The following is a 24,979-nucleotide window of genomic DNA, read 5'->3' on the forward strand; positions in this document are numbered from 1 at the left end:
TCTACTGCAGATTCTTGCACTAAAGTCACTGAAATTAAGAACCTGTGAGCTGAGTTTTTTGTGCCCCTGGTGGGCATGTTTCCCTGGGGGGCGGGGGGCATGTAAAATGGTATGGGCACTTTATGGATATGGGGCTGGTCAGTGTGGAGCTGGCTGGCTTCACACCGACATGGTTTCTGGGGGTGGGGTGGGGGTTGCATGGCACCCAACCCGTCATATTACTGAGCACTGTATATCTACTATTAAGTCCAGTATAATGATATTTTTTTGAGATTTACAGCTCCTATTTCTGCAAAAGGCCATGACTTAATTGGTAGCACTGTCACCTCTGAGCCTGAAGGTTGTGGGGCTTGAGCACAAAAATCGAGGCTAACACTTCTGTGCAGTACTGAGATGAAACATTAACTTGAAGTCTTGCCTGCCTCTCAGGTGGATGTAAAATATCCATGAAGAAAAGCAAATGAGTTATCTCTGGCCAATATTTATTCCTCAATCAACATCACACAAACAGATTACCAGGTGATTAGCACATAGTTGTTTGGCTGAGCTGCCACATTTCCTACAGTACATGAGTGATTATGCTTCAAAAGTACTTTGTTAGCTGTAAAGTGATTTTGGGCATTCTGTGGTCCTTAAAAGGTGTTATATAAATTGAATCCTTTTATTAAAAATGTACAGTACCCATTTGTTCAGTCACTTTATTCTGGCCTTCCATGATTCATTGTTCATTTATTTCCATTTTACCACATTCCTGCTTTCAAAATCTCCTCAAGCCCTATTCTTTGTCTGTGCCTTCCATTCTGTAATCTAGCTCATTTAATTATTTCACATTTTCCCATGCTCAGCACCCATTTATCATTCATCTACTTATTTTAAAGTAGCCTGAAATGTCTTCTGCATATCAAGGGCATTCTATAGTGGTACAAATATGAAGCTTATAAGATTGCTATGTTTCAAGGCTGTCTATTTAATTTCAGGTAAAATGCAGTAGTGAAGGGGGTCAGTCATGTGACCTGCTCCAAGTCTTACTTGACAACAAGTCTGAGTGGTTTGGTTGTTATGGGAACAGTGAGGCACAGATTGATTTCCAGAGAAGAAGTCTAAGCACAACCAGAGCAGCTGTGCTGACAGAAGATAAATCTTTAGGGCAAGATTTCCTACCTGTTGGGCGGGCTGGCCCGACTCAATCTCTGACGGGCAGGGAGCCAAATACCTGCCGGAGAAGCAGGCCCCGCCACCATTTTACATGGGTGGGCCAATTAAGGCCTGCTCAGCATGATGTCCGGGGGGAAGCGCTATGCGCTTCCTGTGCAGGTGGGGGGGGGGGGTGATTTCCCAAAAGTGAGAGTGCACTCTTTCACGCATGTGAATGAAAGAGCGCACATCTCCCTGAGGCTAAGTGCTGCCTCAGGGAGATCGCTTACACTTTGAAAAATATGAAAAATAGAAAAAACATTCCCTAACATGTCCCCCTCATGTGACAATGTCACATGAGATGGGGCATGTTCATAATTTACATAATAACTTTATTAAACTTTTAAAACCCTACATGAAACCTCATCCCACCAGTGGATGAGGTTTCATATTTTATCTACTTGCCACCAGGGCTCCTGGCCTGCCCGCCAACATTAAGGTTGGATCGGCAGGTCCTTTAATTGTATAATTGATCCTGTCAATGGCCTCAATTGGCTGATTTTGGCTGATTTTGCTGTGGGCCCGCCTTCCTAAAAATTTAAATGGGCCAGGATGATGTCAGGTGGAACCCCTGACATCATCCCGCATCATTTTTTGTGTCAGTGAGTGGGCCCTGTCCCCTGCTCGTCGATGGCAAAATTCTGCCCTTATTCTCCAAGTCCTACAGGAAGGTGTGAGGAATGCCAGGTTTTATAAAAGTGCTTTATAAAAATAAAAATAAAAGTATAAAAATACACTTTAAACTGTCTATTTAATTCCAAAATAAAATGGACTAGGAGTCTAGAGGTTAGCTGATTAGCATTTCTACTTGGACACATGGCCGACATGATTCACACTGCCAAGGAGATTGGCTTTGAGGAGGGAAGAGTCCATATCAAGCCATTTTAGTATCAGATTACAGGATTTTTTATGAGACCCCTGAAACTCACAGAGTCAAGGGAGTCTGCAAGAATCTGGGAGAGAGAGAGAGAGAGAGCAGTGCAATTAAAGGCAGCCAGTCTCTATTGTTCACCACAGAATGCAGGTGGAAGCTTGTGCTCACATTGAAGAGATCAAATTTGTGAGGATTTAAACGACGCTAGAAGATTTGCCCAGCTTTGTCTAGTGGGGGTGTGGGGGGCTGGGGGGTGGAATCTCCAGGATAACCATCACCATGAAAGCCAGTTTGGGGATTAAAAGTTATCCGGCTGAAAAAGGAAAGAGGAAGGAAGCAATCAGGAGCTGAAATAGCACAGATCTGGTTCCTGGTGAATGCAGTGTTAAGGGACAGATTGAAATATAATCATGGAAGGAGATTTTTGGTCAATTTAAAAATCAAATGGGGAAACTTTTCTCTGGTTTAGAGTATATATTGTCTATTGAAATGGCATTTAGTCAATGTTGTTCTATTTTGTTACAATAGAAATTTTAAAACTTGAAACATTGTTGTGTGATCCTTCCAGCAAATCACTGGAAATTCAAATACCTTTCTAAAAGCTATTGGTCTCCACAGGGATCATAACAATAGGTGCAAACTATCCTTGTGCACAGCATTGTGACTGCTGCCCTTCTAATGCAATTCAGATCAGTTTGTTGTTATTCTGCTCTATTCTATATCTTTATGGGAGATGTGCCTCACCGTTTGCCATTTATTCTTCTAATGTGGTTCAAGACGGAGAATCTTGAATTATCTATTGCAGAAGCTTATTCAATATGTACAATATTTAGTGGTTATCACCCCATATCTCTGCCTGAGTATCTTATATCACCATATCTGATAGCAATTAATGTATCACAGCATTTTTTCTATTGTATGTCACCAATTATTTACTTTGCAGCCCAACTCGACTATCATAATCACTTTTAGAGGCTTTTGCACTACCATGTATTATAGCTTATCACTACCACACATTATTAAGGTTACTACCCTATATTTTTGTTATAAACACTGCACTAATCAAATTAAAGTATGTCATTTGTGCTAGAGTTTCATGCACTCACCCATATTACTAAAGTTAATACCTTGGGTTTCAACTTGAGATGTGTGCATTATTACACACAATCCAATTAATATCTTTTATCTCTTAACACAGCACATAAACTAATATCTTGCAATTCTAACCTGTGTTGATACTTTAGGTAAATGCACCACTAAAAATTTTGAAGATAAACACCCTCACTGTCGTATGAATTGCCTGCACTATTGCATATGACCAAGAATTTCATTGTGCAATTCCACCATAAAGCCTTATAAATTACAAAGATTAATAGCTTGCATTCCGGCATGACAACCCTGTCAGCTAAATTATGTTGAAATCAATAGTAAATATTGCAGAAATCTCAGCTCCATTCCAAAGTATAGACTTTAGTTTAAAGTATTGACTTTAATGTTTCTCATTTCTACATTAAATTACTGATGCACATTACAATTGTCTTTCTTTTCAAAAATGGGCCTTCATACTATTACACAGAAAAAAATTGTATCTGGTGTTTCAATATAATAGTTTATCCTTATCCATTCTTGGTATGTGTGCACCACTGACAAGGTCAGCCTTTATCTCCCATCCCAAATTGCCCTTGAGAAGGTAATGGTGAGCCAACTTTGTGAATCACAGCAACCTATTTGATGTGTACAAATGGCCCTACCACCCAAACTACACCCTAGAGCAATTTTCAGTTAAATGCAATGTTAATCTTACAATCTGTCCTGCAGTCCTTCCGATTATCATTTACTCCTAAGATTTTCCCCATTCATTCCCAGACACGGGCCTGTTGAGGTGAAAGAGGAAGGAAACTTCAGAAACTGGCATTGATTTCAGATTCAGCTTTACATATTGCTTCAGCTTCATAACATTCTAACTGCTAAAGGCCAATATTTCAAACTTTAAGATTGTATTAAAAAAAAAAGTGATTTCAGTTGGATTCTGCTGGTTTGCGTTCACACATCCGACAGTAGGATACTTTTTCTAACATTTGAAATTTCACCAGCATTACGGATGACAGCTAACAGAATTCTGTGCCTGTATTTAATTATGCATACACAGAGTCTCAATTTCTTCCTGACTAGGGAGTGGTGCAGAGCCAGCAGAATAATTTAGCATCGTCAGCTTGCACACCATCAATCTACAGTCGTTGAAGTGTTCGGGAGCTGTCATCATCATCATGTGTGCTCTGCCCTTGACTCATTGTCTGCTGGTGCTTTATTCTGAGGTATTTTCTTGGCAATTTTTGGGTGTGATGGCTTGCCATTGCCATCCACTCTCAGGGGCAAGGAGAGGGCCCTAGTCTACCTCAGCTGAAAACAGGAATCAAGCTTGCACTGTTGGCATTATTCTGAACCACATGCTGGCTATCTAGTCAACTGAGCTAACTTATCTGTATCAGTGATATATTTAAATATAGTCTTGCGTTATATCACCTGCAAAATGTCATTGCCATGCTCAAGAGTTACATTTATGAAATTAGAATATGAGGTCCTTTCTATTGCTTCTTACAACAATCTACTTCAACTTTCTGAATGTGTTTTGCAATTCCTGTAGGAATTGACTTAAGTTATTAAAGAAGTTTATTTCAGGCTGCTATAGTGTTTCAGTTGCATGCACTGCGGTACTGTTGACAAGACAGAGATGAAAAGTTTCAGGTATGATTCCTGGAACATTAACCATCTGCATTTTTAACATTGACTTCACTGGAATTAAATTTATATTATGTATTAAATATATATATATTCAGTCATTGGGTATAATCAAGACAAGGGATAGATAGATTTTTAGTTATTAAAGATATCAAGGGATATGCGTACAGTGCAGGAAATGGTGTTGGGGGTCAAAGATCAGCCATGATCTAGTTAAATGGAGGAGCAGGCTCGAGGGACTGAATGGCTTACTCCTGCTCCTATTTCCTGTGTTCCTATGAGAGCAGAGCTCAGTAAAAGTAATGACTAAAATCCTGACTCAACTTCCAAAGCAATAAAACTATTGCTATGTAGCCAAACAATCCAGTGATTTGCTGGAAGGATCACACAACAAGGTTTCAAGTTTTAAAATTTCTATTGTAACAAAATAAAACAACATTGACTAAATGCCATTTCAATAGACAATATATACTCTAAACTAGAGAAAAGTTTCCCCATTTGATTTTTAAATTTCATTGCCAATTTTCCATTTTTTACTATTACCATTTTACACTTTAGCTTCTTAGTATTTCATTTGTTTGTGATAGCACACTTTTCATAAAATGCACTTTTCACTTTTCATAAAATGCATTAATATGCTATTTTAGTATAGTTGTAAACTTGTTTAAAATAAACAGATTAATTACTGTGCTAAAACATGCACAAATGAATTTGCTGCAATTTAAGCTATGACCTACCAAAATAAACCCGTTAATCTGTTGGCAGCTTTAAAAAGTGGAAACAGGTTGGCAATCTTTGTGCCAGGGACCCGTTGCAGAATGGGTAGCATGATCACGCTCAGATGTGATAATGGGCAGGATACTCCTCATAAGTAGCAACCACTTGGGGATGGATTTGGAGTGGAAGATGCATTTGTTTAATTCTTTCATCTCAAATATACCACAAAATAACTGCACGACAATCCTCTAAGAAAACTGTTAGATTGCTTTGAGGTCTTCCACAAACCTGTTATGTCACATTTAAATTGGGTCAAGGGGGCACTTGAAGCCCTTCAATCTGATTCCCATCCATTTTTGCTTTAAAATTGCCACAAATAATTACTGCCGCTATATCATGGTATAGTGGAAAGTGTGCTACAAGGTATATCTGAAGCAGCAGATACCACATTGAGGAGGGCATTTTGTGTACTGCTATTGAAAATAGATATTTCATTTGGCTACATAGCAATAGTTTTATTGCTTTGGAAGTTGAGTCAGGATTTTAGTCATTACTTTTACTGAGCTCTGGTCTCATAGGAACACAGGAAATAGGAGCAGGAGTAAGCCATTCAGCCCCCCAAGCCTGCTCCTCCATTTAACTAGATCATGGCTGATCTTTGACCCCCAACACCATTTCCTGCACTGTACGCATATCCCTTAATACCTTTAATAACTAGAAATCTATCCATCCCTTGTCTTGATTATACCCAACGACTGAATATGTATAATATATCTATTTTAATACATAATATAAAATATAATTAAGTCTCATCAGTGGTAAGTTAACAAAGGATATTTTTCTGGTATCCTAGACCAGTGTGCATAACTAATGAGAATCAGAAAGGAGATTGCATTGCGTTTGCACCATTTTCACATTTTAGGTCATTTTTAAGACTACAATCTTTCAATGGGTCAAGGCCCAGGCGAGTTAGTCTGCAGCATGTCAAGGGTTAATCAATTTTATACTGGGCATATTGATAAGAAAAGAACTGACAGCTGAATCGCTGACTGCATATTCCACAAATAACCCTGTATAAGGCACAAACAATCCTTTCCCATCGGGTTGGCTATGGTTCACATGGAGTTGGCACTGTGAAACTGGGTACCATGTGTTCCCACAATATAAACATTGAGGGATAGATAATGTAGTATACAAGTACTTGTTTGCTGTATTTAAGGCCTTGGCAGTAAAATATTGCCCAAGTGATAAGGGCATGACTAACCATGCCCCTTCTCTACTTACCCAGGCCAAAATATTTAATTTTAGTGAATAATATTTTGCTATTTCAAACAAGCCATTCAACCCCTCGAGCCTGATCCTCCATTGAACTAGATCACGGCTGATCTTTGACCCCAACACCATTTCCTGCACTGTATGCATATCCCTTGATAAGGGTTAATCAATTTTATACTGGGCACATTGATAAGAAAAGAACTGACAGCTGAATTGCCGACTGTATATTCCACAAATAACCCTGTATAAGGCACAAACAATCCTTTCCCATTGGGTTGGCTATGGTCAGTTCTTTTCTTATCAATGTGCCCAGTATAAAATTGATTAACCCTTATCAAGGGATATGCATACAGTGCAGGAAATGGTGTTGGAGTCAAAGATCAGCCATGATCTAGTTAAATGGAGGAGCAGGCTCGAGGGGCTGAATGGCTTGTTTGAAACGGCAAAATATTATTCCCTAAAATTAAATATTTTGGCATGGGTAGGTAGAGAAGGGGCATGGTTAGTCATGTCCTTATCACTAAAACCCTTGAACAAGTTAGAAGAAATTTTGCTTATATACCTTATTGGTGAGAACACATCTTAACTATAAGCAAGTGAGGGCATTGGCAATGATATATGCTGCCATTGAGTTCAGTTAGATGCTTCTTAGTCTCCTTAACCAAATATTTAAGATTGAATAAGTCAAAAAAAAGAGCTGAGTGTAAGTAACATTTACATCTTAGATTCAGAGACTAAGAATTGCAATTTACACAATCCCACACTCAATCCACCATCTTTATTGAGAATTACATCATACAGCTACCCTTCAGGTGGTCAATCTGAGATGAAAGTAGGAGTGATCTTTCGCCAAGATCTTCCTGCTTGACTCACCCACACTCTTCCCATTGATAGGTATTTTCGGTCTTCTTTCTTGAGTGCTTCCGTGAAATAAAGATACTTTTTCAGGGGTTTACATGCAGAATACAGTTTTTGAAAGAACTCATGCATAATCCTCTTCTGGATGCAAATTGGTTGGTTGGGTGTGTGATCAGCTGTTGATTGGTTAGTGTTTTCAAAAGTTATCTTCCATTGGCTTATCCATATGAAGACTTATTCCTGTTCCACTGTGATTATCTGTCTGGCTTCAATCAGTTTGCTGCAATTAACTGTTCTGTTGCAATTCTCAGCAACATCACTGTAAATAATAATAATAATTAATGGCCAATTATTAAGCACCAATGTAATTTTTTTATTTGCTCATGGGATGCAGGCATCACTGACTAGGCCAGCATTTATTACCCTTGTTCAGTGGGCAGTGAAGAGTCCCATTGCTGTGGGTCTGGAGTCATATGTAGGCCAGACCAGGAAAGGACGGCAGATTTCCTTCCTTAAAGGACATTAATGAACCAGATGGGTTTTTATGACAATCAGCAATGGTTTCATGGTCATCATCAGACCTTTAAGTCCAGATTTTTATTGAATTCAAATTCCACCATCTTCTCAGAACTCACAGCCATTCCATTAACACTTTCCTTACAGTTCTACTATAGCAAAAGCAACGGCCATTCCTTAGCAATGATACATGATACCATTGAGTTCAGTTAGAGGTCTCTCAGTCTCCTTAACCAGATGTTAAGCTTGAATAAGTCAAAAGAAAGAGCTAAGTGAATAGGAAACAATTATCTGAAATTGTTGCACTGAGTAATACACTATTATGGTAAAGTCTAATGAGTCAGATTGGAAAGGTAAAAATCTGTGCATGCTGTTCGCATGATGGTCACATCATGCACATAAAACTAATTGGGAAGTGGACCCTTTGCTTTTTTTTTTAAAAGTCAGCAAGATGGAATATTGATATTGTACCTTCACAACATGGTCTCCTTTTGTGGTTTCTGGATAGACCAAGACAGACATGATAACATATCTTTAGGAAGTTATTCAACATGCAAATGGTTTTCTCAGATGCTAATTGACTATCCCTTACCATTTCTATGGAAGAACTTTCATTTGAGAATGGCTGCTAGACCTGATGGACTCATGAAGATGGAATTTCTAATAAAGTAATTCAGTGAAATGTCTATAACTGAAATATTGATAGGATTTCAAATATTTGCCTATTCTATGTCAATTATATTGGCTTCAGCACATTGTGTGGACAATAGAATACATCAATACTGCTAACCACATGATTGAAACTGGCTGGAGAGGAGCTGATACCTCATTAATCAACAACGACAACACAGCAAGGCAACCTGGGACCAGCACCTCAGAGGGAGAGATCACCCAGAAAAAGGCAGGGACCCTGCCTCAATAAGACAGTCATCTCAGGCAGTGAAAAGAGGCTAATTTGTTTTACCTGCAAGATTATATTTCTTCACTACAGAGGCCCAATCACAGTTTCATATGAAAAAAAACTTCCAATCTTCATTTGCCTTCAAGGAACCAAGAGAGAATCCTTCAGGCCTGCAGCATTTTTAGCAACCATCTTAAGGACTGTAAACAAGTGACCTGCTTTTGTTACTTTGTTACTTATCTAAGTGCATGTTACATCTTCAGAAATCATTGTTTCTTGTATCTGTGTGTGTGTGTCTGTGTGCATGCATGTGTGTGTGTGTCTGTGTGTGCATGCATATTTGGAGAGTGGGTGTTTGTTGAGTTTACTTTTTGTGAAAGAAATATCCTTTCTTTTGATTTAAACTTCCAAGAGAGCCTGCTCGTGCCTGTTCTTTAAAGTCACAGCCCTCAAAAAGGTTAGAATAAAATCCTCTTTTTCACAAAGACATCTTGTTGCGGTCAGCAGAGAGGTGAGGAAAGGGGGAAAATCATTCCACGCTTCTCCTCATCAGTAACATTCAATATACTACCCACAATGCAGAAATCACAGCCTACTCTTCTGATAAAACTCCCTTCAGTGGAATAATCAATTGTTAATTGAAGGTTACACCTACATGTAATTCGGTAATAAAAAAAACACTCTCAGGACCAAAAGAGACAGGTGGCCATTAACATACCTGAAAAATTGGCTGGTGGAAAATAATTAGATACTGATTTACTTGCAAAAACCTAATGAACTTGATAAATAACTGCACACTGCAAAAAAATACATGCTTCAAAAGAAATAAGAGAGATCAGGCTAAGCATTGTATTGGTCAGGACACACTGCCTATCTGTTACCTGGGTTTTTGAAGAGGCGACTAAAGTAGTGGACAGGGAAATGTCTACTGTTATTTATAGACACTTTCAGAAGGCATTCAATAAAGTGCCACAGAAAATAGAGTTGGCTAAGTTGCCCTCATAGAGTTGAGGGCAAAGTGCTGTTCTGGTTAGGAAATTGGTTAAGAGGCAGGAGAAAGAGTGGGAATACTGTGCAGGTACCTGAAATTGCAGGATGTAGCTAGTTGTGTCCCGCAATGCTCTGTAGTGGGGTTTCAACTGCTTCCCATATTAATTAATAACTTAGATGACAGAATAGAGAGCCACATATCCAAGTTTGCTGATGAAGATAGGTGAAATTGTCATCAGTGTGGCTAGAAGCATAAAATCACAAAGGTATGAATACAGTAATTGATTGGACGAAACTATGGGAAACAGGTGTCAAAATATGCAAGTGTAAGGGTGTCCACTTTCAATTAAAAAAGGATCGATCAGGGTATCTTTTAAGTGGCGAAAGGCTACAAGCAGCCGAGGTCCAAAGGGACATGATGGTTCAGGTACAGGGATCATTAAGGTACCATGAAGAGTGCAGAAAATAATCAAAAATGCTAAAGGCATACTGGCCTTTATATCTAGAGGACTAACATACAAGGAGATAGAAGTCATGCTTCAGCCATACAAAGTCATAGTTAGGCCACATTTTAGGAAGGATATATTGGACTTGGAGGGACTATAGTGTAGCTTTACCAGAATGATACCTGCCCACCACCACCTCACCCCCGCCCCCCCCCACTCCCCCCCTCCCCACCAAGGGTTAAGATACATTATATTTCCTGGAATTTAGAAGATTAAGGGGTGTTTTGGTCAAAGTTTTCAAAGGACAGAACTTTCAGAGTGATGTGCAGGGGGCTGGGCCCTGCACTTCAGTGCGTAAAATGATGCGCGGTGACGCCGGGCGAGCATCCCGACATCACTGTGCACCATCGTGATATTTAGGCGTGCGATGAAGTGTGCCGCACGCCCGCCATTAATTAAGGGGCTAGTTAAGGCCCCTAACTTGGCAATTGACACTGATTTTGAGGCATTCATGCGATCTTCGGCTCATGCACGGGCCCAATGGGCAGGCGGGTAAGCGACTTTTTAACAAAACTCATCCATGGGCGGGATAAGAAGGCTCAGTGGGGTTGTCAATGTTTTATGTGAAGTATTTATTGCTGAAAGTGTTTTAAACTTGCCTGTGTAATCTGTAGCAGTTCAGAACGAATTCCAGCAGCTTTCTGTGTACTTTGAACCTTCAGCTCAGCACTCTTCAGTCACGAATCTTTATCAGGCCTGCAGCTTTCTGGAGGCCTCCCTTTAGCCTGGGTATGAGTTCTGGTATCTCCAATGGAGGCAGCTCCTCTGAGGAGGAAGGGAGAGATAGAATAAGGAGGAGGCCAAGACCAATCAGCCTCCAGGGGAGCCACCTTTGGGAGGTCAGGCGGAGGCACAAGGGGCGCAGGGAAGGAGGTAGTTGAAGATGAAAGGGGCCGCAGAAGACGCCACTATCCTGCTGCCAGGGTATACAGGCGGCGAAGCAGCTACCTCAATATGACTGAAGTGCAGTGCCGAAGGATGCTCGGACTGTCAAGGGAGACAGTCAACTACGTCGGTCAGATTTGCCCTGAGATCTCTCCTAACTGGTCTGGGTGGACACCCCATGCTAGTCGCTCTGAAGATCACAGTTGCACTCCACTTCTATGCCTCTGGCTCCTTACAGAGCTTGGTGGGTGATCTTTGCAGTGTCTCCCAATCAGCTGTCCATGCTTGTGTCAAGCAGGTCACAGGCGCTCTGTTCAGTTGTGCATTGACTTCCATCCACTTCCGCTGAGACCAGGCAAGTCAAGCACACCAAGTCAGAGGCTTCGCAGTGATTGCTGGCTTCCCCCGTGTCCAGGGTGCTATAGACTGTACACATGTGGCCATCAAGGCACCAGCAGGTGAGGCCGGTGCCTTCGTCAATAGGAAGGGCTTCCACTCCATGAACGTGCAGATAGTGTGTGATCACAAGATGTTGATTCTACAAGTCTATGCTCCCACAATGCCTACATCCTCAGATACTCCCAGGTGCCGGGGCTCTTCAGTGCTCCAGCCCGGCTTGATGGATGGCTGCTGGGTGACAAGGGCTGTCCCCTCAGAAGGTGCCTCATGACGCCTCTCCACCATCCAAGAACAGAAGCTGAGCAGCGGTACAATAGGAGCCATGGCTCCATAAGGGCTGTGGTGGATAGAGCCATTGGTCGTCTCAAGATGCGCTTCTGAAGCTTGGACCGCTCTAGGGGCACAATCTAGAACTCCCCAGATAGTGTCTCTGTGATCGTGGTAGCATGCTGCGCTCTGCACAATCTTGCGCTAGAAAGGGGTGGACGCAGTGGGCGATGAAGACCTTGATGCAATGGATGTAGCTGCACATGATGACTCCAACAGTTGTTCAGAGGATAAGGAAGCACAGGGCAATGATGAGGGGCAGCACACTGACCCGCTACTACACCAAGGTGGCAAGGACACCCAGGAGACTTTAATCCAACAAACCTTCAGCTAGCCCCACAAATGGATCTGCAAGACCAGCATTGCCTGGCACATCTATATGCGGCACTTAAGTGTTACATCTTCCACTTCATCAGCTGCAAGTAAGCGCATAGCACATAAACCTCAATGTCCATTCAAACACTCATGATATGTCTGTGAAACATATAAATGCAGCACAAAGGAGCCACCCTCAGCCATGGTAACACATGTGGATTTTATTTTCAGCCATCATATGTTGCAACAAAATTAATTTCTAACATTGTTACAACATTAAAAAATATGAGCTCCCTAATCTAGGGCCAATACAAAAGCACCAGTGAGAAACCTGTTGTGTGCCTAAGGTGCCTTATGCTTACGTTTACTGGTGCTATGTCTGGGCACTGCCCCATCGCTTGGAGTGGCTTGAGAGAGAGCCTGCTGACTCTGCTGTCCTGTTGGCTTTGATGACCTTGGCGGCTGTCCTCTGGCCCATGGATTCTGTGCTGGCCCCGACTGGGAAGGAGTGGCCATTTCCACAGCTGGCATCTCCCCAGTTGTCGCAGCCTCAACGGATGTATCAGTCACTGGCAGAGGGGCAGAGGAGCTGCCGCCCTCATCTGGAGCGTCCTGAGAGGAGCTCGCAGAGATGACAGGCAGCTGCTTTGAACCTCCCTGCTCACCATAGTTGGATGGGCACCGAGCTGGAACACTTGGTGCCCAGGCCATCTCCCACATTGCCAATGACCAGCTGTGGTCACTGGCACTGTGAGGGCTTGCAGGTCTGAACATATCCCCAGGAGAAGCTGGTTATTCTGCTGGAAGCCCCTCTCCATGAGAATCGCCAATCTCTCCATGTAGGAAGCCTGATGCTCTGACGTGAGGTTCATGGCATCACTGATGCTCAGCGTGGATTCGTCCACCACGGAGACCAAGAGAAGCATACCCTCATCCAACACTGCCAGATGGTCCCGTGCACCTAGCCGCATTTCCTGGAGCTGCTGCTTGGTGGACATCATCTAAGGCACATCATCATTGCCTGACTCAGCGTGTGCCTGGTCCCCTGCAGTCTTCCGGCTGCTGGCACCAATGTCACTCTCTGTCTCTGCCACCTCCTCCAGCAATTGTGAAGTGCCCTCTCCACTGTGACCTGGGACACTAACCAATGTAACAATTCCCACCGATGTGTTAGTCTCAGCGCTGGTGCCTGCCTCGCTGAAATGATGTGACGCAGGTGACCGTTCAAGCCCCTCAGGTGTGAGAGGGGGCATCTGGACTTCCTCATGCTTTGATGATGTTGAAATTAACACCAAGGACAGTGGATCAGTTAGTGTGCACTCTGTAACACAATTCATCCCTCCCCCGCACCCTCCCCTCCCCCCCCCCCGCCCGGGCTCCTAATGTGCTCAACCTTCAAGAAACTAAGGAGACAGATATTGGTGGGGTGGCAAATAGTCAGGAGGAGGCCCAAACATTACAGGTGGATACAGATGGGCTGGTCAGATAGCCTAAGAAATGCCACACAGAATGCTATGTGGATACGTGTGAGGTGATGCATTTGGGCAGGATAAACAAGGTACGGGAATACATGGGAAATAGTAGGACCGTGGAAAGTAAGGACGATTAGAGGGACCTTGCTGGGCATGTTGACAGGCCCGTTAAGGTAACCGGACAGGAACGTAAGGTGTTTAAGAAGGTAAAAGCCATACTTGCCTTTATTAGCTGAGGAATAGAATGTAGGAACAGGGACGTCATGTTACAAGTGCAGAAAACGCTGATGAGGCCACAGCTACACTTTTGTGTTCAGTTGTGATTAGTGGGAGGGATGGCATTGGAATGGAAAGAGTGCAGAGGTTCCTGACCAGGATGCATGCTGGCCAGGAGAGTTGGAGTTATGAGGAAACATAGCATATACTTGTGACATTTGCCGTGGAGCACAGGAGGTTGACAGGTGACATTATTGACCTTCATACTATTATGAGGGGCATAGACCGGGTGGACAGAAATATGGTCATTTGTGTATTGAAGTTTAAATTCCACGTATTCTGTGCCTTGTGAATCAGGATCAATAAGGTATCCGTCGTATTTAAAAATTACCCAATTGACATCATTGTAATCATCCCAGATGAGGACATTTCCCCTTGGCGGAGGGATGACTGATGTGGTGGCATTTATTTAAGTTGAGTGCCATGAGGCTGACAGGTGAGGTGATGAGGAACTTTTGGACAGAATAATGTGGGATGCACTGGCTGAAAGGGTGGTGGAGGCACAAACCCTCCTAAGATGTAATAAGTATTGGGATGTGCAGCAGCGATGCCGTGTCATGTTAGACCATGGGGATAATGGTCAGATATGGGGTAAGGAGACTTTGGAAGGTGCTAGAGATGCGCATCCTCAAGGGGCCGAGGGAATTTTGCATATGACTCACACATCTGACTGTATCAGTCTGTGAATGAACAATTGCAGCAATCGTCAGTGCTTTGGATGGTGGGGAGACAGAGTGGATATCACTGTGGACCTCAAATACTTGGCCACTCCACACCAGCCTCACCGCCACCAGATGACCTGGGCGCACGATGGGTTTCCAACTCCAGGGCCTGCTGTTCAATATGGCTCATGTTGACGAGCTGGGCCTGACTGCCTCCAGTGCGTGAATGTTCGTGCACAGTATGCGCATTTTTCTCCTGCAGAACAGAGGAGACCATTTATTGGGGCTGATCCCTTATGTACTCTGCACGCACACGCCGCACCCCAACAACAGTGGCCCATCTGAGGTCTCCAGTGCCTCCTGTCCATGCTACTGGTGATCGGTCACAAAAATATAGTATGGGTGCTCCCAACACCTCCCCCCCATCCCAACGGCCACCTTGGACACACTCTGTGTCCATCACTTTCAAAAACACACGGTCTTAGCTCCCATGGCAAGGAGATGCAACTAGGTGCGACGTCGAGGGCAGCAGATGGCTCTTGGCCACGACACCTTGAGGCTCCCCTTCCACAATCTCATCACTGTGAATAGGACATGTGTTGGAGTTCTGAGTATGTGCATGCAGGTTGCCCCCAGACGACTCAAGTGTGAGTAAGACCAACACATGGTGCGGAAGGAACCCATCTTCTCATTAACCAGTAAGGCTGATGTCAGCAGGGTCACTAACTGCTTGACCACCCAGCGTGCAACAAATGCCCAACATGAGTCAATGCAGTCATGACACTAAGGCTACCTGCTGGGTTAAATGCCCAAGGCCAACATGGTACTCACCTTTCCAGAGCATAACAAATCGTTGAACCGCTTATGACACTGGATCCAGGTTCGGCGCATTATGTCCTGGGAGCTCACCACCTCCTTCCAGGCACGCTTTATCATGTGGGGAGCCCTCCTCTTCCCATCCTGGGGAACCAGCACCTCCTGCTGTGCTGCCATCTCCTCGAGGAGGGCAGCAAGGCAGTCATCAAAAAGCCAGGAGCTCATTGGCCCCCTGATGGCCTACCCTGCAGCCTGCCTTCCCCCTCTGGCATTCCCTCTACATTGGCCTGTTGTGCAGACCCCCTGCGGTGCCATCAATTGCTGGCCATGGTGAACAGCCATAGGAGGCTGCCAGGCCTTTTTTTATACAGACTGCCGGGTGGCCATTGGACCCGGCAGTCTGTACACGCCTGCCGCAAATTTAAGACTCCTGCTTTCCACGGGAGTGGGAAATGCGCGGGGCGGGTCTTAATTGGCCCGCCCGCGCAAAATGGTGGAGCGGCCCTGATCACTGCTGGTGATCGGGTCAGCGGCTGCCCGCGACAATTCCAGCTCCACCCTCCTGCCTAATGGAAAATTTAGGCTAAAGGTATCAATGGGAACTGATAACGTTGATAGGGAAAAAATATTTGTACTGGATGGAGAAGTGAGGGTCAGTGAACATAATCTAAAAACTTGAAACAGGCCTTTCAGAAGTGAAGTTAGGAAACACTTCCACACACAAAGGGTGGTAGAAGATTGGAACTCTCTTTCATAAATGGCAGTTAATGCTAGTTCAATTGTTAATTTTAAATCTAGCATTGATATATTTTTGTTAACCAGAGGTGGTAAGGGATAATGGGCAATGGGTATATGGAGTTAATTCACAAATCAGCCATGATCACATTAAATGACAAAAAGGCTCAAGAAGCTAAGTGGACTTCTCCCCTTCCTATAAGTTTGAATACAAGCCAAACAGGACCAATAAATGTTAAAAGGCTTGGTTTATATAGTGCCTTTCACAACCTTATCCCATCCCACTCTACATCCAATTAAGCACTTTTGAAATGTTGTAAATTTTGCAATGTCGGAAATGCTGCGGGTTATTTGTGCACAGGACACTGCTATAAATCACAAAGTGATAATGACCAGATAATATATTTTTGTGATGTTGGTTGAGGGATAGATTTTGGCCATTACACCGGAGAGAACTCTGTGGCTCTTTTTCGAAATAGTGCCATGGAATCTTTTAAATGTTCCACCTGGGTATAGTAGCATTATGGATAAGTTACTGGCCTAGTTCTCTGGACTAATGATCCAGAGATATGGGAGATAATTCTCCCCCCCCCACCGTCGGGAGGGGTTGTGCACAGGCAGGCGCGGACCCGATTGGCGCCCCCATTTGGGTCTGCGCTGCCATTTAACGTGGGCGGGACAATTAAGGCCCGCCCACCATGACGTGCACCCAGAAGCGCTGAGCACCCCCTGTGCGGTCAAGGGGCGGGGCGGGCGGGGTGGTGGTTTCCCTGAGTCGGGTGTGTGCTCTTTCGCGATGCACAGAGGTGCCTCAGGGAGATGAGTTGTAAGATGTAAAAATTTTAATATAGAAAAAAAAAATTAAGACGTGTCCCCTCATGTGACAGTGTCACAAGAGCTGGGACATGTCAATGAATTTCAATGAAAAAATGTATTTAATTTATAAACCCTTCATGCGTGTGCTTCACTCTGGTTGCCCATAGATGAGGTCCCATGAAAAACGCGAAGGCCGCCTGGGCTATTCACCTGCCCAGACGGCAGCTTTCTCAATAGCCTTAATTAGTTAATTAATGGCCTTTACAGTTCAGTTCAGCAAGCGTGCAACCGAGCCAGCTGCGCGCCCACCAAACTGAAAATCTAACTGACGCGCGGTGACATCAGGACGCATGCCCAACATCACCCCGCGTCATTTTATGCCTCGGCAAGCGGGCCTGGCTCCCACTCACTGAGCCGAAGATTCAGTTTAATTCCTGCAAAGAAACTGGGGAATTTAAATTAAGTTAACTAAATAAACCTGGAACAAAACTGCAATCAATAATGGTGACCATCAGATGACTAAACAGTCGTAAAAACCCAACTGGTTCGGCAATGTCCTTTGGAAAAGGAAATATGCTGCCCTTTCTTGGTCTGGCTAAATGTATCTACAGACCCATAGCAACGTGGTTTATTCTTAACTAACCATCTAAATGAAGCAGCAAGCCATTCAGATACAGCAAGTTACTATCGAACAGCACTATGTGTGCACCTACAATACATGGACCGCAGCTGTAAGGGACAGATAATAAATGCTTGCCTTGCCAGCGATGCCCATATCTTTGAATGAGGAAGCAAAAACCTGATAGGTCAGATGGGGCATCTCATCTAAAAGACGGCACAACCAGAAGTGCAGCACTCTGTTGGCAGTAAGGGCAGAATTTTTAGGTTGGTGTGTGGGCATGAGCCTGCCCCGATCAGACGCAAAATCGTGCGAGATGACATCAGGCAAATGTCTCAGCGTCATTCTGCATTCGCAGGGTATTTCAGTCGGCAGCCATGCGCAAAAGTCTGAAGCGTGCCCACTGACAATTAAGAGGCCAATTAGCGTAATTAAAGTTGCAATTGTCTCTAATTTTTCGTGGTCCGTCCAACCTTACTTAATCAGTTAATTAGTGTGGATGTGCAAATTAGCCAGGCAAACTTCATATTTTTCACGAAACCTCATCCAAGAGAGGGATGAGGTTTCCATTATTAAATTTTTTTAAAATCGATGGACAGCACTTTTATCATGTTCAGGTGAGTAATTGTGATGCTTGGACATTTTTTTCCTGATTTTAAAAATTTTATTTAATTGTTTTCAAGAGTTCAGCTCCCTGAGGCAGCTCTTTGCCTTCACGGGGCTTTCATTCAGTGCTCGCCCACACCCGCTCCTACGTCAGTGGCCACCCTCTTCCCACCCCCACCCTGTAGGGGGTGGTGGTGTGTGTCAGCTTCACCTCTGACTTCTGAAGGGTCTGAATCACTCCCACTCCCTCGGTTCTAGACCTTGGACTTATTTGGGGGTTGTGACAAATTGCAGCAGACAACTGGTTTTGGTGCAAGAAAATAAAAAACTGGGTTTATTTAAGTCACAAGTGAACTTATAACATTAGGACTACACTGAGATTATACAGACCTACAAAGTACACTTAGTTAAGAATGAGGAACACACAGCATAACGAGGGAAAACCACGCTGCTAATCCCCTTACCTTTCTCCCACCCCCAAAACCTAACTAAATTGAACTAGGAGAGATCAGGGATCATGCTCCAACCAGGGTTCTTTGACAGTTCGAAATCCAGCCACGTAAGCCGGTTGCAGTTTTGGGGTACGCTCTTTGTGTCCTTTGGGACCTGCCGTCCCCACGTGGTCCTGATCTGTTGAATCCACGAAGGTTCTTCGGTTGGGTGGAGGTTGTGGGTGGTCGAACTTCGTGGAGGGCTGCAGTTGCGGCCTTGTTGTCTTCGGTTGAGCCTGCCACCCTGTGCCCCTCACCGTGATGTTGCCTGCGGGCCTGCAAACCTCCAGATCTCCTCCCTCCGCTTGGCTCAGCTACCTCTCCCTCTTTAAACTCTGCTTCAACCACTCCAAAACTGCTCACCCTCCTCTCCTTCGTAACTGGTGGCCCAGTTATACTGTTTTTCGAATTTCTTATTAGCATCAAAATCAAGGTTAGTTCTTTGTCTGATTTTGGTGGGGTTCCTCAGGTGATTGTTGTTGCATTGTTTTTAATGGGCTCGCATGATGTTTATCATTGTCTTCCTGTCCCCATAACTAGTCTTGAACTGAAAGCCATTGTGCATGTGGAATATTGATAGGTTCACACAATTGCATTGATCGCTACCTTCCTGCCTTAGTAGTTAGTAGCGATTATTTATGCAAGATTTTGATGGGCTTTAGTTTCATGTAAGATTAAGTCTTTCTCTGGGTTGATTGTTTTAAAGGGAAGAATGTGCATTCTGTCTCCTCTCATTGTCTGGTTTCAGGCACCAATCCACACTGCACTCAACAAGCCCGGCATGTACAGTGCCAGGCTTCCGTGGGCCTAGCCTCCTGTCTGCAGGGTTCTACAGTTAACTCTGCAATTGGGTCATCTGTCATAAAAGTCCAAAAGTCATATCCTTGTTGATGATATGAAAAATGTGGGAATTTTGAGAACTCTTCAACCCCCACCCGAGCAGTGCTGGGCATTTCAGCATGCGCTTCACACTGGTTGGCCGTTAATTGGCCAGCGAATGTGAAATCCCGGTTGGCAGTCGGTCACGGTCAGCGGTCCATTCCCCGGCTAACCCGGGGCCCGTCAATCGCACCTACCCATCGATCTAAAGCTCCTGCCCTCTATAGCTGTGTTAGTCCCCGGAGATGCTTGACTGTGAAATCAGTTAATAATTTAGTGTAAATTGCCTCAGAAATCTGAGAGCGCAATATGTAGTGCTCTTTATCGGTAGCTTTTGAAACAAATTGTTTGGATAGAGTGATGCCCAGATATATTTGATCCAAACCTGGTTGCCACAATGGAAAATTGTCACATTGCCTTGTGGTCTGCTCCCCCTTGATGAACACAAAGGCCCACTGAAATAGAGCAAAAGCCACCCACGTATGAATTTTACGAGGTTCCACTCCTGCAGTGGTATCTTGCTTGATAAGATTGTGTATGGAAGAATTGGACATGGAGGTTGACATAATTGACTAATGCAGTTAACTCTGAACTGCCCTATGAAGTAGCTCAGAAAGCCATTCAGTTGCACAACAGAATGGACTGCAAAAGCTCAAGAAGAAAATCCAGCAAAATTTTCTCAGGGCATTCTCTAGGGATTGTCAATAAATGCCAACCTTTCCAGTGACACCTATATCTCAAAAATCCAGTTTTGAGAAAGAGCAGATTGCTTGAGCAGAGACTAATCCGGAAACCCAGCAGATTGGCACAACCCAGCTCGGATACAGAGCTTTCTAGGCATTGAGTCAGCACATAGGTTATTTAGAATCATTACAAGGTTGATTCAGATTAATTGTGAATGCCGCTTAAATAAGTACAATCATAAATCTGTCAAGAAGGCTGTTGTGGTGTCATTTCTGCTGCTTCTTGTGGCATGGAGATTAATGAAAATGGTGACCACAGTGCTTACATTATATGTGTGTTTCTTGTGCAGCTAGTGTGCCAACTATTCCTTCATTGAGAGAAAGGCTAACTAGAGGCAAGGGGTGGCATGAGGGGCAGTTATTTTGGCAAAAGGAATAAAAGGCATTAAATAAGCACAGTGCTAATAAGTGATGATTATTTAAAAGTTTGGACTTAACATACAATTTTCGGAGTAATTAATAATGATCAAGATTTGAACATTACTGCAGGCACTGAAACTGACAGTACCCTGGTTTAGCACTCAAATGCTGCTTAAATGTAATTTTCCTGAAGCTGTGTGTGGCCTGCATCACTCGTTTCCACTGAAGGTGTGGAGCGCACTAGCTATGAGTGCACTGATGTCTAAAGGAGCAAGAGGGAGGACACCCAGACTCTCAAATTTGGGACTAGAGGTCCTGGTGGAGGAGGCAGAGGGGAGGAGAGGTCTCCATTGCCTGCAATGGGGAAGCAGGACACAGTGGCAGCTGATCTGCTGCATGTGGGACAGGATCAACCAAGAGATAACAGCCCTGGTCACAGGGCATAGCTACAGTGCCACAAAAAATGTAATGACCTTACACGAGTGATTAAGGTAAGGTCCCATCTCAAAACTATGCTTCTCAATAACTGTACTACCACCACTGGTATCACAACATCAACACAATATATCCACCATCTAACCAGACACTAACATTCATACACCCGACATTGTTGCATCTTTTACAGGCACCACTCACATTTCAGATACATCTCACAGATCTTCAACTTATGCGGCATCACACAAACAAACACAAATACCCACCTGCCAGTACATTCATTCACAATCACCATTCTCTCTCTTCCAGGAAGAGAAAAGAAGGAAACAGATGGCAGCACAACCTGACCTGGGATGGTGAACCATGCCTCAATGACATCACTCCCCTTCAGGAGGCAGTGTTAGCTGAGATTGGGGGGCGATTGAGAGGCAGAGCAGTGAGAATCTTGCCAGCTTCATCACAGATGCGCAACCATTCCTGACCCCCAAGATAAAAGCAAAATGCTGTGGATGTTGGAAATCTGAAATAAAGATAGAAAATGCTGGAAAAGCTCAGCAGGCCTGGCAGCGCCTGTGGAAAGAGAAACAGAGTTAATGGACAGAATTTTAAGCTTGGCAAGCAGGTGCATGCCTGACCTCCTCGAGCATGAAATAACACATGTTGATGTCGGCCGGCATGCCGACGTCAACGCGCACTCTTGCGATATTTCGCTAGACAGGCGCGCAAAAAAGATGGAGGCACGCCCGTCATTAATTAAGAGGCCAGTTAAGGTCCTTGACACACCAATTGTCTCCGGGCTTACTTAACCCATGCGATTTTTCAGCCGTTGCACGGGCAAAACGGGCAGGCAGGCAGGCCACAATTTGCAAAACCTCATCTATGGGTGGGATAAGAAGTGTCAGCAGCATTGTCGATATGAGTAGTGAGGAGCTTTGGATATAACTTGCTGCTGGTTGCTTCTGTGAACTGGACAGCTTCATCTCGCTTCAGAGCTGCATTCTGAGCATTTCTAGGCTTCCTTTCAGGACTCGTTGGTGTCTCCAAGGCCCCTGGAGGATTCAGACTGTGTGGGCCCTCCCAGATGTCAGTCAACCTTCCATTACCCTGGTAATGGGGAATGGGGATTGTGGTCTCCGCTAGAGGTACCTTCTCAGAGGAGGAAGAGAGGCGCAGAAAGGAGAGTAGGCCAGGCACCCCAATGCAGCTTGCAGGGGAGGGACCTATGGGAGGAGAGGTGCAGGCACAAGGGGCACAGGGCCAACAGGAAGTCCAAAGCGGAAGGGGCAACAGAAGATGCCACTATCCTGCTGCCAGGGTTTACAGACAGCGATGCAGCTTCCTCAATATGTCTGAGGTGTAATGCCAAAGGAGGCTCCATCTCTCAAGGGAGGCAGTGACCTTCATTTGTCAGATGGTCAGGCCTGAGATCAGCTCCAACTGTGTGGTTGGACACCCCATGCCAGTGGCTCTAAAGGTCACAGTGACCCTCTACTTCTATTCCTCCGGTTCTTTCCAGGGCATGGAGGGGAATCTTTGTGGAGTCTCCCAGTCAACTGTCCACAGTTGCGTCAAGCTGGTGACACAAGCTCTGTTCAGGTGTGCATTGACTTTTATTCACTACCGCTGGGATGAGGCCAGCCGGGCAGAGCGAGCCAGAGGCTTCAGGCGATTGCTGGCTTCCCCTGCGTCCAGGCTGCAATCAATTGCATACATGTGGCCTTCAAGGCACCAGCGGGTGAGCCCGGTGCTTTTCTCAACGGGAAGGGATTCCACCCTATGAATGTGCAGATAGTGTGTGATCATAGGATGCAATTCTGCAGGTCTGTGGAAGGTTCCCTGGAAGCTTCCATGATGCTTACATACTGAGACACTCTCAGGTGCTGAGGCTCTTCAGTGCTTTAGCCTGACTGGATGGATGGCTACTGGGTGACAAGGGCTATCCCCACAAAAGGTGGCCACCCAAGAATGGAGGACAAGCAGTGGTACAATAGGAGCCATGCCTCTACAAGAGCGGTGATGGAAAGAAGCATAGGTCTTCTCAAGATGCGCTTCCAATGCCTGGACAGCTCAGGGGGTGCACTGCAATACCCCCCGGAGCAGGTGTCACTGATAGTGGTTGTAGGCTGTGCTCTCCACAATCTGGCACTGGAAAGGGGGAACATAGTGGAGGAAGAAGATTTTGATGCAGCTTCACAGGCAACAGATGATAAGCCCAGTAGTGAGTCCAAGGATGAGCATAGTGAGGAAAATGCTGAGGGCATGGACGCTGATGTGGGTAACCTCCAGGGAGGCAGGGACACCCAGGAAGCTTTGATCCAACGCTCCTTCAGCTAGCCTACCAAAGATGAACTACCACCACATGCCAGGGCTGCAGGCTCCATACTTGATCCTTGACAGAACCATTTCCTTGGCGAACAACATACACTATGTGCCTTTGCAATGAGGTTTCTGGAGAAACACGTCCACCATTACATAATGGCCTTCCCTGCATCCACAGAACAGAATGAAGCACTCAGTGGCCTATAGAACAAAATAACATCTTATATAATTGTGAATGTGAAACATAGCTGAAATAAACATTAACCGGTGTTTTTAATCACACCATTAAAAATTTTAAAGAAAAACTGAGGAACAAAATATCACCCAAGATAAGGCCATCTTGTGCTTAAGGTGTTTTAAATTTACATTTGCGGGTGCTATGTCTAGGTTCTCCCCCCTTACTGGCACCAGTATTGGAGGCAGCTTGCTGACTTTGCTATCTTGTTGGCCTTGATGACCATGGCCGTCATTCTCTGTCAAGTAGAGCCTGTGCTGGTTCCGCCTGGGAGGAAGCAGCCAGTGCCATGGCTGGCATCTCCCCAGCTGCTGCAGCTTTATCAGATAACAAGATCACTGGTAGAGGGGCAGAGGAGCTGCTGCCGTCATCCGGAGGGCCCTTAGAGGAGCCCTTAGAGGCGATAGACAGTTCATGCGCCAATGTCAGGTCACATTGGACCTCCCTGCTCACCATTGCTGGATGGGCATCTAGCTGGGATACTGGGTGCCTAATCCAGCTCCCACACTGACACTGACCAGCTGAGGTCAATGCCGCTGTGAGGGCTTGCAGGCCTGAGGACATCCCCAGGGACCTGTGATTGTGCCCCTGGAGTAGCCTCTCCATGAGAGTCACCACTCTCTACATGGAGGAGGCATTGCGCACAGCCAAGAGGGTCAACGCAGTGATCATGCTCCGCAGGGACTCTTCTCAAACGAAGAACATGGCATGCACACCATCATGTATCTCCGCCAGATCCTCCCGCACACCCTGCCACCTAATGGACGACAGATATCAACTGAGCATTGTCCTAGTCCCCAGCAGTCCTCCAACTGTCGGCGCCCTGGGCACTCTCTGCTTCTGCCTGCACCTCAAGTGAGTATGAAATGCCCTCACCAATGGACGCTAAGATACTAGGTGACAATCTTAAGCTCGCTGAGTTGCTGGTGCCTGCTTGACAGGGGGGTGTGAAGCAGGTGCGTGCTCAGCATGGTGGTCCCCTGGGGTCAGAGGTGGGCCTTCAGGCTCCTCATAGCAGC

The sequence above is a fragment of the Carcharodon carcharias genome, chromosome 4 (genome assembly GCF_017639515.1).
Source record: "Carcharodon carcharias isolate sCarCar2 chromosome 4, sCarCar2.pri, whole genome shotgun sequence".
In the NCBI taxonomy this organism is placed as follows: Eukaryota; Metazoa; Chordata; class Chondrichthyes; order Lamniformes; family Lamnidae; genus Carcharodon; species Carcharodon carcharias.